The sequence below is a fragment of the Andrographis paniculata genome, unplaced genomic scaffold (assembly GCF_009805555.1).
Source record: "Andrographis paniculata isolate CXL003 unplaced genomic scaffold, ASM980555v1 Contig9END, whole genome shotgun sequence".
NCBI lineage: Eukaryota > Viridiplantae > Streptophyta > Magnoliopsida > Lamiales > Acanthaceae > Andrographis > Andrographis paniculata.
In genome coordinates this window covers 3,568,125-3,580,397 of record NW_026137639.1, presented here as the reverse complement: position 1 = coordinate 3,580,397, position 12,273 = coordinate 3,568,125, and the positions used below count along the sequence as shown (strand labels likewise).

General features: G+C 33.5%; 1 non-coding gene across 1 annotated transcript; it reads left to right on the top strand.

Moving 5' to 3' along the window:
* Positions 1-214: 214 nt before the first annotated feature.
* On the top strand, positions 215-321 carry LOC127244475 (small nucleolar RNA R71). Its single transcript, XR_007837199.1, has one exon. It is a non-coding gene; the product is annotated as a small nucleolar RNA R71 (small nucleolar RNA).
* Positions 322-12,273: the final 11,952 nt, after the last annotated feature.

Here is a 12,273-nt window from a genome sequence, read left to right as displayed (position 1 = left end):
CATCAATTGGATAGAATGGTCATTACTATTTCCACTACTGTGTCCAACATCCCTCGAACCAAATTGTTGCGTGTTCTCAGCCATCTTCGCAATAAGATCCCAAGCTTATGCCGACGTCTTATTTACTAAAGCTCCACCACTTACAGCGTCGATGATGTTCCTGTCCATCAATGACAAACCATCATAAAAATATTGAATCAATAATTTAGGAGGAATTTGATGTTGTGGACATTTAATGATAAGCTTATTAAACCGCTCCCAATATTCATGGAGCGTTTCACTTGATTGTTGCTTGATGCCACATATCTCCTTCCTCAGGATCGCAGCTCTGGAAGCTGGAAAGTACTTCTCCAAAAATTTCTTTTTCATGTCGTTCCACGTGTCGATGCTTCTAGGTGGGAGATAGTAGAGCCAATCCTTTGCAGCATCTTTGAGCGAGAATGGGAAGGCTCTGAGTTTGATCTGTTCGTCAGTAACACCTGCAAGTCCATGAAAAGAAGACAACAAATGAATTAAGCTAGAGTTCAGTTCAAAAGCAATAGTGTTATTCAGAGTTGGAAAGTTAATGCATAAGGGCTGCTGCACCAAGTCGGGAGCAGCCAACTATCTTAGAGTGCGGGTATCTTCAACCATGACAGCCTCTTGATCACTTTCAGAGTCGCTAAAGCTAGAGATTTTGAGGTGGTTTAAAGATTCTGTCAGCTTCGCAACTTGAGCAGCCTTTCGTTGTTTGGCTTCCTTTCGTAGCTTTCGCTCAACCTTCTCGATCTCAAGATTAAATATCAGTTCACTTGTACGAGAAGAACGGGACATAAACAGAAGGATAAATAAAAATAACACAAAAGAGTAAAACAAAGAGCCAATCCCCGGCAACGGCGCTAAAAATTGACCTGTCGCGCGGTCAATCAAATATTTCACCTAATTCGTGATCACAATTTAATGTAATACAGGGGAAGGGATCGTCTCCACAGGGATTGTCTTATTCACTCTTTTGTGTTCTAATGCAGTAAATAAATGGGGAATTTTTTTTTATTATCTAATGAAAATAAAATAACAAAGCAATTAAATTAAGGGGGAACTGACTATCAAAGGGATGTCTGACTTAAGGGATGATGCAGTTATGGCACTTGTGTTTTATCATTAATTCAATAAAGTTAATTTTTATTAAAGTATCAATAAATTGGTTATAGTTATCAACAAACTCTGACAATCAATTTTTCCTTACAGTGTAGGTAATTAAGGTATGACCGTTAACTATCCCTAATTAAGAAAATAAACCTAGGTGCGCCCATAAGAATATTGCCTAACCGCATTGTAATCTAGAAAACCCAATTCAAAAAAATTACTACCTAAGACGAGCAATTAAATTTGATTGTCTAACCCCCGGGAAGGAACTATTCAACCCGGTTGTCACCTATTCAAGTGCGAATACAATTACAAATATCCTACCTGAATTGACTTTAGATTATCAGACTCATTTAAATATCGGTACAAAAATATTCAATCAATCTAACAATCACAAACGTTATTCTCAGAATTAGACTAATATTGTTAATCAAAAAGAACTTTTATAAAGAAAATCAAGAGTCTCCAAAACAAAATAACCAAAAGATTATCACCCCTCAAACCAGAAAATTATCTACTCCATAATCAAATAACAAAGAACAAAATAGAAAGATAAAGTCATAGTGGAAGGGGGAAATCTTCTCCATCGATTTGCTCCTGCGCGATCTATGAGTCTGTCAGTCTCCTACTCCTGTGCGTATCTGCTCTAGCCATTTCCCCCCTTTTTCTGCGTGTGACTCCCCTCCTTTTATTTAACTTTTGCCCTAATTATTTTGTAGATGAGCTTTTGGGCCTTTAAATAAATTCTCATGTCAAGAGGATGTAGTTAGTCATGGCCATGACTAACTAGGTTGTGCAAATCTGAATTTTTCTTTACTTTTTCTACCAATTACGCCAAATTTGATATTTTCTATGTGCACATAGCAAATAAACAATACGCATATAAATTAGGTAGAATCCAATCAAAATCAAACAAATATCGCTTATAATATGAACATTTAACGAATGTGATTTCTAACTATCAATCCATCGGTGGCTCCCGAATTGGTTCAGCCAAACCCGGAACCAGCACAGCCGGCTCCTGAACCAGTCCAACCAAACCCTGAACCAATCCAAAACCCCGAAACAATCCAACTCTCCTATTCGGAGTCGGGTGATGCCTCCGTCAACCAGAATCTCAAAGTTGTGGTTAGTATTTCTCTCCTCTGTAGTATTTCATTTTCAAATTCCAACTTTTCTTAATTTCAAATTTTTATTCCTCCAGGGTTCGGAGCCAGATTTTGTTAGTCCCCATTCTGCGGCCGCCGTATCGGTTGCCAGGACGAGGATCCGTTCTGGTCCTCCACCACTGGCCCCAGTTCTTTTGGCCTCTTCCGAGGCCACGACCATCCTCAACCAAGTAACTTCCACATCACTCCACTAAATTAATTTTGAGTTATATTTTCTAATCACTTCAATTTGTTTTAACAGGCTACTTATGAGATCAACTTTCTCACAAGAGTGCCGTTGTTGGCGCCTGCCCGACCAGTAGTAATGCGTTGCGCCGACATGTCATTCGCCGACTTGAGTCCTGGAGACCTTGATTCTCTAGCTCAAGTGGCCATTGACTTGCTGGTGCAGACTCCTGCTGAGTCTGCGGCAGTCCCAATACTCACTCGGATGATGGAGAGGATCACTGAGCTTCAGGCCGACCTACCCTTGATCCGACCTCAATCGTCCGACGCTGCTCCGTCACAACCACCATCTGACACCGCTGCCATTGAGGCCTCTCTGTCAAAAGCGATAGAAGACCTTAATAAAGGCTCTACCCGGTTGAGTGGGCTCCAGCATATGCGACACAATTTGGCCACCGAGATTTCCCAGAAGATGAAGGGACTTGAAGGCCTCCAAAAGGAGCTGGAGACTCTAGACAGATGCATTCAGGAGGGAGGTCATCTGGTGACGGAACATCGCCAGACCAAAACAAGGCTCCATGGCCAACTATAAGCCAGCATTCGGTCGAGGCTTGTACAAGAACACCAGACGGCCTTTCAACAATGGAGGACGGCTCGATTTGAGCAAAAATGGGCAAACCTACGAACCGCCCTTAGAGCTCTTCTTTTGTAAATGTAGACAATGTCAAACCTTGTATACATAAATGTAACCTCTAACCTTAATTTTATCCTATTTTCGGATCACTGATCCACGAATTTGCACCACATAATTAAAACAGAAATTACCTATTTAAATCACACCTCAAAGAAACAAATCACAGGAAACCTTCGATCCGTTCAACACATGGCTTCTCCCCGAATCCGTATTCTTTCCACCAACTGGGAAAGTTCCCTACAACCATTTTTTGTAGGCAAACACCCCATAGGCCATCATGCTGGAAACCTAATACAAGTGCTCAAAGAACTTGATTTTAAATTCAATTTTTCTGGCAGGGGTAGAAAAATCATACATCGTACGATTCGCGTAATGGAACGTGTGTCCACTGGCTATAACCCTTCACTGGCATCCTCACCCGCATATCAGACCTTGATCATCACATGGATATGATAGACCATCATGTTATGGCGGTTCTTCTTGATCTTAAATGGAACAACATTTTCTGTCAGCAAAGATCAACACTTTCCAGATTGCGCGTTCTTGTCGAGCGAGAACGTCATTCTTTACAAGATATAAAGATTCATACCAAACAAGACCTTCAAGAAATGCAAAACTAGTGGGATCGTTATCGTCCTGACCTGGAAGATCTCCTTGACGAGGAACCCGAAGTGGTTACTGCCAATTGGGACGAAGATTCTGAACTAGAAGATGATCATGTTTGTATCACCCTTTTGGATGACGAATAAAACCCTTCCCTATGGGTTCAAAACCTCAAAGAGTTCTTAGATTTTTTGTAATAAAAACTAACGACAGTGCTCTGAAAAGGCAGGAAAATACCTTTTCAGATACTTAGCGTTAATATTTTCATGTACCAATTTCCCCTCCTGATTCACAATAATAAAAGCTCTATTCCCGATCTTTCTGTGAATGATGAAAGGCCTCTCGCAATTCAGGGACCATTTACCCAGCTGATCAACATTCTTGTATGTGGGTAATATTGTTTTCTATACTAGATCTCCTTCCAAAAGAGTTCGATGAGATACCTTCTTCCCATAATATCGTGTCCGCACTTCGTTCTGCCGGATCATCTGTTCCAAGGCTTCCATACATTCTGTATCCACCGTCTCCAGCTGTTGCATCATACTTTGCTGATATTCCATAATGTGGTCCATACTGGTATGGGGGTTGGACGTTTGACCGTGAGGTCATGGGTTCAAACCCCCGACACCTCAGGTCACCTGCCACACATGGTTCGTCTAGTGTGACTTGCCTGTCGGGCCTAATTTGCAGGGTATTAGGTTCGGCCGGAGGTTTATCCAGTGCGCAATTTCAGATAGCGGCTGTGGGTTCCCACGCCATAAAAAAAAAAAAAAAAAAAAAAGGCCTCACATGGCATTAATCATTAGCAATGAAATAAGCAATTATAAGGAGGTTACATGGATTTAGTGATGGATTATATAATATGGATTTACCGGCCACTAATCTTATCATTATAAAGAGATCAAATGACCATTAGCCCACCAAGTAAGAGGAGGGTAGTGACACTAAATGAAGTGTTGAATGCGAGCGTTACGAAAATTAACATAATAGCTTGGGAAGAAATAAAATAGATTAGCCGAGCTGTGCCGGAAGGAGAGCTAAATCCACAAAATTATCTTTCTTTTCATTACATTTTCCTTGCATTTTTTCTTCTTTTGTTTTTGTAGAATAATGTGGAATCGATCTTGCATCAATACAACTCGTTTGCCCGTCTTTCTTCAATTATTTTTGTGTTATTTGTTTTTAAATTTATCGCATATCACCAGGAATTCGCATCGAGTTGCCCGGGAACCCACCAATACTCCCGACGAGAAATCATGCTATGAATTTCATTATTGAAGAGACATCCATAATTATTGATATTCTATGTTAGTTGTTTTGGATAATCATGCTATGAATTTCATTATTGAAGAGACTTCCGAAGATAGACCAACTATGAAATCTTATAGTTTGATTCCCCAATCACTTAATCATCCTGAGATCATCGTTAGAAGATCTTAGAACTGCCAACTTTTATTAGTCTTAATATTAATTTTGATTTTGATTTTAATTAATTAATTCTAATTTTTATTTTATTTAGATATATATTTATAATTTCTTTATTGTGTAAAAAATATATAAATAATTAAAATTATATTTGAATTAAAATAAATAAATATAAAATATAAAAATATTGATGTAGTAGATAGATAATAAGATAGTTTGAATTAATAAGAATGTGTTCATTTTACCAATTTTTTTTTCTTGACACTATTTTCAATATATATAATATTTATATTATATTCATTCACAAAATTAACAATTCAACCAAAAATATTATCTTTTATATTATCGATACAATTTTCTATATCATATAAAAAATATCTTAAATTGAAACATTAAACAAACAAACCCTAATTATATAACAAAAATTACAAAATTTAAAATATAAATATACATTATAATACTATTATTAGTATTATCTTATATTATATTATTAATAATTATTATTTTTATTAATATTAATATTTTTATAACAATCGTATCGTATATATATAATATTTAGTGACGAAATTGTGTCTCGTGAAAATAATTATAGTATAAATAATTTTATATTAAAATTAAAATAAGTATTTAGTCTAATTAAAATTTAAGAAAAATTATAAATTTTAAATTTTAAAATGAGATTAAAATATATAATTCTTTTCCGAAAAAATAAAATAACAGAATAAGTAGGACAATCGAAAATTAAAGTGCACAAGGTAAATGGGACAAAAAGAGTATTATTTTATTATATTTTTTTATATAAGAAATATTATTAGTAGTTTAAAATAGAAATAAAATATAATTAGAAATATAGAATATGTATTTGAATATTTTAAATATTATAACTTAATATAAATATACTATACAATATGTATATCATTTTATAATAAAATTCTTATAGTACAAATGAATAAATATAAATAATTAATAAAATAATAATTGTTATTAAAGATAAAGAGTTTTAATTGTAAAATATTTATTTATTTATATGTGGCATAGAAATAAAAGAATTTTAAGTAGATTCCATAATACAAGATGTTATATATTATAAAGTCAATTAAATTGATTTATATTTGTTAAATATATTTTAAATTAGTAAATATTATTAAATATAGAAAATTTTCATTTTTTATAAAATAGATAAAATGGAAATGATATTATTTGTATATAGCGGATAGAATACAATTTAATTTTTTGGTATAAGATCCACTTTTCATCCTTTTTTTTTTTTTTGTGGTGTGAGGATAATTTTTCATTTTAATTATTTTATTTGTCTATTTTTTTAAAAAAAAATTGCATGTGGATCTTATATCCTTTTTCATTTTAATCATTTAATGATATTTCACTTTTAATACTATGTGATACTCGAGATGAAAATGAAGCGGTGAAAATCACATCAAAGAAAAAAAAATCATATTATTTTTTAAAATGTAAGTCGCGATAGTATGTATTATATTCATTTCGTCCTATAAATGATAGTTTGCTTAGGCATTGAGACCAAGGAATAATGAAATTTTAATGTTAAAGTGATGTATGTAAAAGATAAAGTGATAGTATTATGATAAATTTATTAAAATGATTGATAAAAAAAATAGTTGAATAATTTTTTAAACAATGACAATTTAGTTATTATTTGTTAAAATAAGGGTAATAAAATTATAAAAATGCATAAAATTATTTATTATAAATGTATTGTATATAAGTTTAGTAGACAAAAAAAAAAAAAATGAATGGTCATATGATTTTGACGGACAAATAGAGTATTATGTTATATACTCCCTCCGTCCACTTACAATGTTTACATATTTCTATTTTGGGACGTCCAATTACAAAGTTAACATTTCATTAAATATCTTACTTTTTTCCACAAATACCCTTACTTTACATCACATCATTACTTTTACACAAAAAAAGTAAGGGCAAAAATGTCATTACACTACTTTTAACTACTCACTATAATTAAAATATTATTATTTCTTAAATCCCGCGCCAAAAGTAAATGTCAACCTTCTAAGTGGACAGAGGGAGTATTATTTGTTTGATATTCTTTTGTGTATCAAATTTTAAATTAAAATAATTATTAAATTTGATATAAATAAAATACAAGTGATATTTTGAAATGAAAATTATATATATTATATAAAATAAATTTATATTGTTTCGAAAAAAATTCTTTTATATTTTAATATTATCTCTATCCGTTATAATGTTATAATAAGTGTAAATATGAGAATATATGAGATGTGAGACATAAATAAATAAAATGTGTGATATTTATATGTGAGACGAAAGAAATAGTAATTTTTTATTTTATTATATATAAATATATATTATTTTGTCACCATATTTCTTTTTATCGAAATTGCTATAATATTTTAATGTATTGAGGTAAATAAAAACAAATTTTCTAATATTTGCAATATGTAATAAAGTTACAGTTAGTAAAAGAATTTTATATTTTATATTTGAATGTTGAATTAATTATAAAATTGTTAGCTTTCAAACCAATAAGATAAGTATGTGTTATTCCTAACGAACAATAAAAACAAATTGTTGAAAATAAAATAAACAAATACTCCATAATTTTGATACATTATTATTTATTTATATCATTTAAATAAAAATTTAGAAAAATACAAAAAATAAAAATATTATTGTCGAACTTTTTTTTATTGCAATTATAAATTGTAAAAAAAAAAAAATTATATGCAATCAAATTTAGATAGATTGCTACTATATACTATTAACTTACAAATATAAATAATTTATTTTATTTTTATAATTTAATTGCAAAAGAATAATATATATACAAATTATTTATTTGAATTTTGAATATTATTTTTAACATTAATTAATTTACAGGTTATTATTTTTTTTATCCATCTTCTTAATATATTTGTCTATTTAGGATTTTCTTTTATATATACTCACAAAAAAAAGAAAAATAAACATAATTTTATATATGTTAATGCTATCATATATATCAACATCTATTATTATTATTATTAAAATTTATACTTTGTGATAAAATTTATTAATTTTTACTCACTTCATCTCAGCTAATTTGTTCACTTTAAATATTGAGTAATTAAGAAGTGTATTAGTAAAAATAGTTATAAATTAAAATTAAAATAATTAAATAATTTAATTATAAATTATAAATTATTATTTTAAAATATACTTAAATATATAATTATATATATTTTTTTTAAAAAGACAAATTAGATAGAAGAGACCAAAATAAAAATGATGTACAATTTATATAAAAACAAAAAATATTTTAATAACAATAATTAATTTAAAAATTTAATAAAATTTATAATCACGCCGTGCATAGCGCGGCACTCCACTAATATATATAATATTAAGCTACGAAACTGTGTTGCCACATCGCCCTCTTTGTTTTTCTTTTTTTTTTTTTTCAATTTTTGGTGGTGTATCCTACCTGTAATAAAATATAATAATATATGTAATTTGAATGCTCTATTACTCGATTTTTGCTTTTTTATTATTTTTTTATATTTTATGTAGAGTCCACTTTAATAATTTAATAATATATATATGTAATAATATAATAATATATGTAATTTGAATGCTCTATTACTCAATTTTTGTTTTATTATTATTTTTTTATTTTTTATGTAGAGTCCACGTTTAATAATTTGATGATATATATATATGTAATAATTTTAGTAATATATAATTTTTGTTTGAATTCAGAGATTATTTTTTTTTATTTTATTTTATTTTATGTAAATTGATTAATAAAATTTAAATTAAATAAATTCTATCATTTTTTTTATTTTAGAATAATTGATATTTTTTTTATTAATGACATAATATTTGAGATAGTAATAATTAATTAGTAAATAATATTGAATTTTGATACTTCATCCTATAAAAAGAGTTTTATTTTGTATTTCTATTCGTCTATAAAAAAAACAAGTGTACTATTTTTTAAAAACAATTATACTATCTACCTAACATAATAAATATCATTACACCATTCACAATGCAAATAATATAAGAACAGTTCTTATATTTCTCTTTATGCCATGTTACGCCACATCAACTTAAGAACATTTTAAAAATCCATTAAATTCTTTTCACATTGTAGAACCTAAAAATAATATTGTTGAGTAAGAAAAAACCAATGTGCAAGGTTTTCGAGAATAGGCCTAGGGCTGTGGACTGGTGTATAGTTCAATGGGCCTATTAATGGCAGTGGGATCCTAAATGGGTTTGAATATAAGCCAAATGGCCCAAGTGTTATTAAGAAATAGGTTTTTTCGGGAGAAACCGGTGATTAGGATGAGACGGCCGATACGGAGGTCGGTCAAAAAAGGAAGCCGGGCGAAGAAAGATGAGACGGCAGATACGGAGGTCGGTCAAAAGAAGAAGTCGGGCGAAGAAAGATGAGATGGCAGACACGGAGGTCGGACAAAAGGAGGTCGGGCGAAGAAAGATGAGACGGCCGATACGGAGGTCGGTCAAAAGGAGGTCGGGCGAAGAAAGATGATACGGTAGACACGAATGTCGGACAAGAGGAAAGGTCTGTTAATTGGTTGGGCGAAGAAAGGGCTGTTAATTGGTCACTTAATTAAGCGACCTGTTAATCGACTGATCGATTGGCCGATCATTTGGTCAAACAGTAGTTCAGTCGCTTGAAAAGGCGGTCAGTTGGTCGCTTGATTGGGCAATCGATGAATCGTCTGGACGAATGGTTGTCCAGCCGTTTGAAGGGACCAAATGGTGGTCGCTCGAGTGGGCAACTGATTACTCGTTTGGCCTAGCGACCAGTTAGTATCTGGATTGGTCGGTTGGGTTATTCGGTAGGTTCAGTCTGTGGATTGGTCCAGACGATTTCTCAGTCGGGTGGTGATTTATGATCCGTCTGAAAAGGCGAAGGTTGTTTTTGAAGTTATAGGATCGAGCAAACAGTTGTTAAATATAAATGTGACCAAAGACAGTTTTTCAGACGGTTGTAAACACGAGAAGGTTTCTTTGTCAGTTATAACTGGTAGTGCACGATCTAATAACTTACTTAGAAGGCATATAAGAGAAGTTACAACTGGCGAGCAGACCGGACAAGTGGAAGGCGGGCAAAAGGAGACGTAGCAGCAGGTGTGCCGGTCGGACGAAAAGCGGTTCTAAGACGGTTGAGAGAAGTTACAACCGGCGAACGGAGATGAAGGCACGACCTAGTTGTGGCGATTGACATAGGTTTTAAATAGGTCTGTTCATGACCTAAAGAAACCATCTTCAATTGACATCAAATTCAGTGAATTTTTTTTGGGGATCACCATTTTACTTTTAAAGTCTGTAGTATTTATTTTTCCTATTTTATTTATGTATCGTACGGTGCTTAGGGATTCTTAATCTCAGGTATTTATTTTATCAAATTTCAAGATAATTTCTATTTTCGGGTTTTACTTTTTATTGTTGAAAATTTGCATTAACAATTTGGCGACCACAGTGGAAGAAAGGCAAGATTGCTGATCCTACGTCAAGAGAGAATTTCATACGACTGAGATTCGGCCGAATAATCGGAATGATCCATATGGGAAGCACCACAAGCACCTGCAGATTGGGTGTCTTATGTTCAACACTTGAACAATCAACAAACTCTGGCTATGCAAAACATGTTGAGTGAGCAACAAAACCTCATGCAGAATATGTTAGATCATAGCTTTATCAAGGGTTACTCTTCAACCCACTCAATCTCCCTGAGGAATGTCACCATCCAGATTACAATCAAATTTTGCAGGGCCATCATATGTAGACAACACTCTTCGAAGTGCTACTACTAGGGTTGATAGAGGAAAAACTCCTCTAACATACCTAAATAATGTTCCATTGGGTGTCAGAGCCGAGCCAACCTTCCCAAGAGAAGAAAGATTGGGAGGTCAGGCTCATAATCCCATTCCAGTGTTCGACCCTATTCCACCCCGAGTGGATCCAGAAGACATCGCTCAAGTTCTGCGGGTGCATTTCGGAATGAATCCTCAAACGATGAACAGGCCGGCCTACCAGAGGCCATTTCCAGAGAGAATTATCAATGAGCATCATCTCCCGAGAAATTATAGGCCACCAGATTTTCATTCTTTCTCGGGGGAAGACGGAGCCTCAACCATTGAGCACGTGGGACGCTTCACGGCACAGTTGGGGGAAGTGGGCAATAATCTGTTTCACAAATACAGTTGTTTGGATTATCTCTCACAAGAACAGCTTTTTCCTGGTTTGCCAATCTTCCGCTAGGACAGTTGCAAACTTGGGAAGGTTTGGAGGCAGCTTTTCATGCAAGGTTCTTTAATCCTCTCCCGACGGTCTCACTCACAGATCTCTTGGAGATCCGGAAAATGCCGGAGGAGACCGCCTATCAGTTTATAGAGAGGATACATCTAATGAAGGGACGTTGCCCGACAGTCATTGAGGAGAGCGAGATGACCAACCTGGTGGTCAGGAATATGCATACACGACTGCGGGAGGCTTTAACGGCCCACGACATTCAAGATCTGGCCAGTTTAGCATCCAAGGCGGGGAGGTTAAAATCCTTTTTTAGAGAAAAGGATCACAACTTCCGTATGTATGCACCAGACGACGAACATGGGGAAGGTGTGGAAGAAATGGTGGTTGAAATTATGAACAGCAAGCCCTATGTATGTTCCAAATTGAAGCCCTTTCTAGGGGCAGAAGAGCGGGAACAACGGACGTTTGATGCATCCAAAGCAGATGAAGTCTTCGATATTCTACTGGTGGATGGGCAAATTCACATACCGAAGGGGCAACGGTTGGTAACAAAGGATGAGATAAAGGGAAGACTATACTGCAAGTGGCATAACTCTTTTACGCATTACACAAACCAGTGTACGCACTTCCGAAAGAAAATCCAGAGGGCGATCAAAGCTAGAAGATTCAAATATGTGACGATGGGAGTGGAGCAGCAGCCTTTCCCAAAAGTAAGTACTGCAGCGGTGATTTCTTGTGCGCTTCTCACAAAGCCCACAAAAGGATGATGATGAAAGAGACAACAAATGGAGAGAGCACAAACCA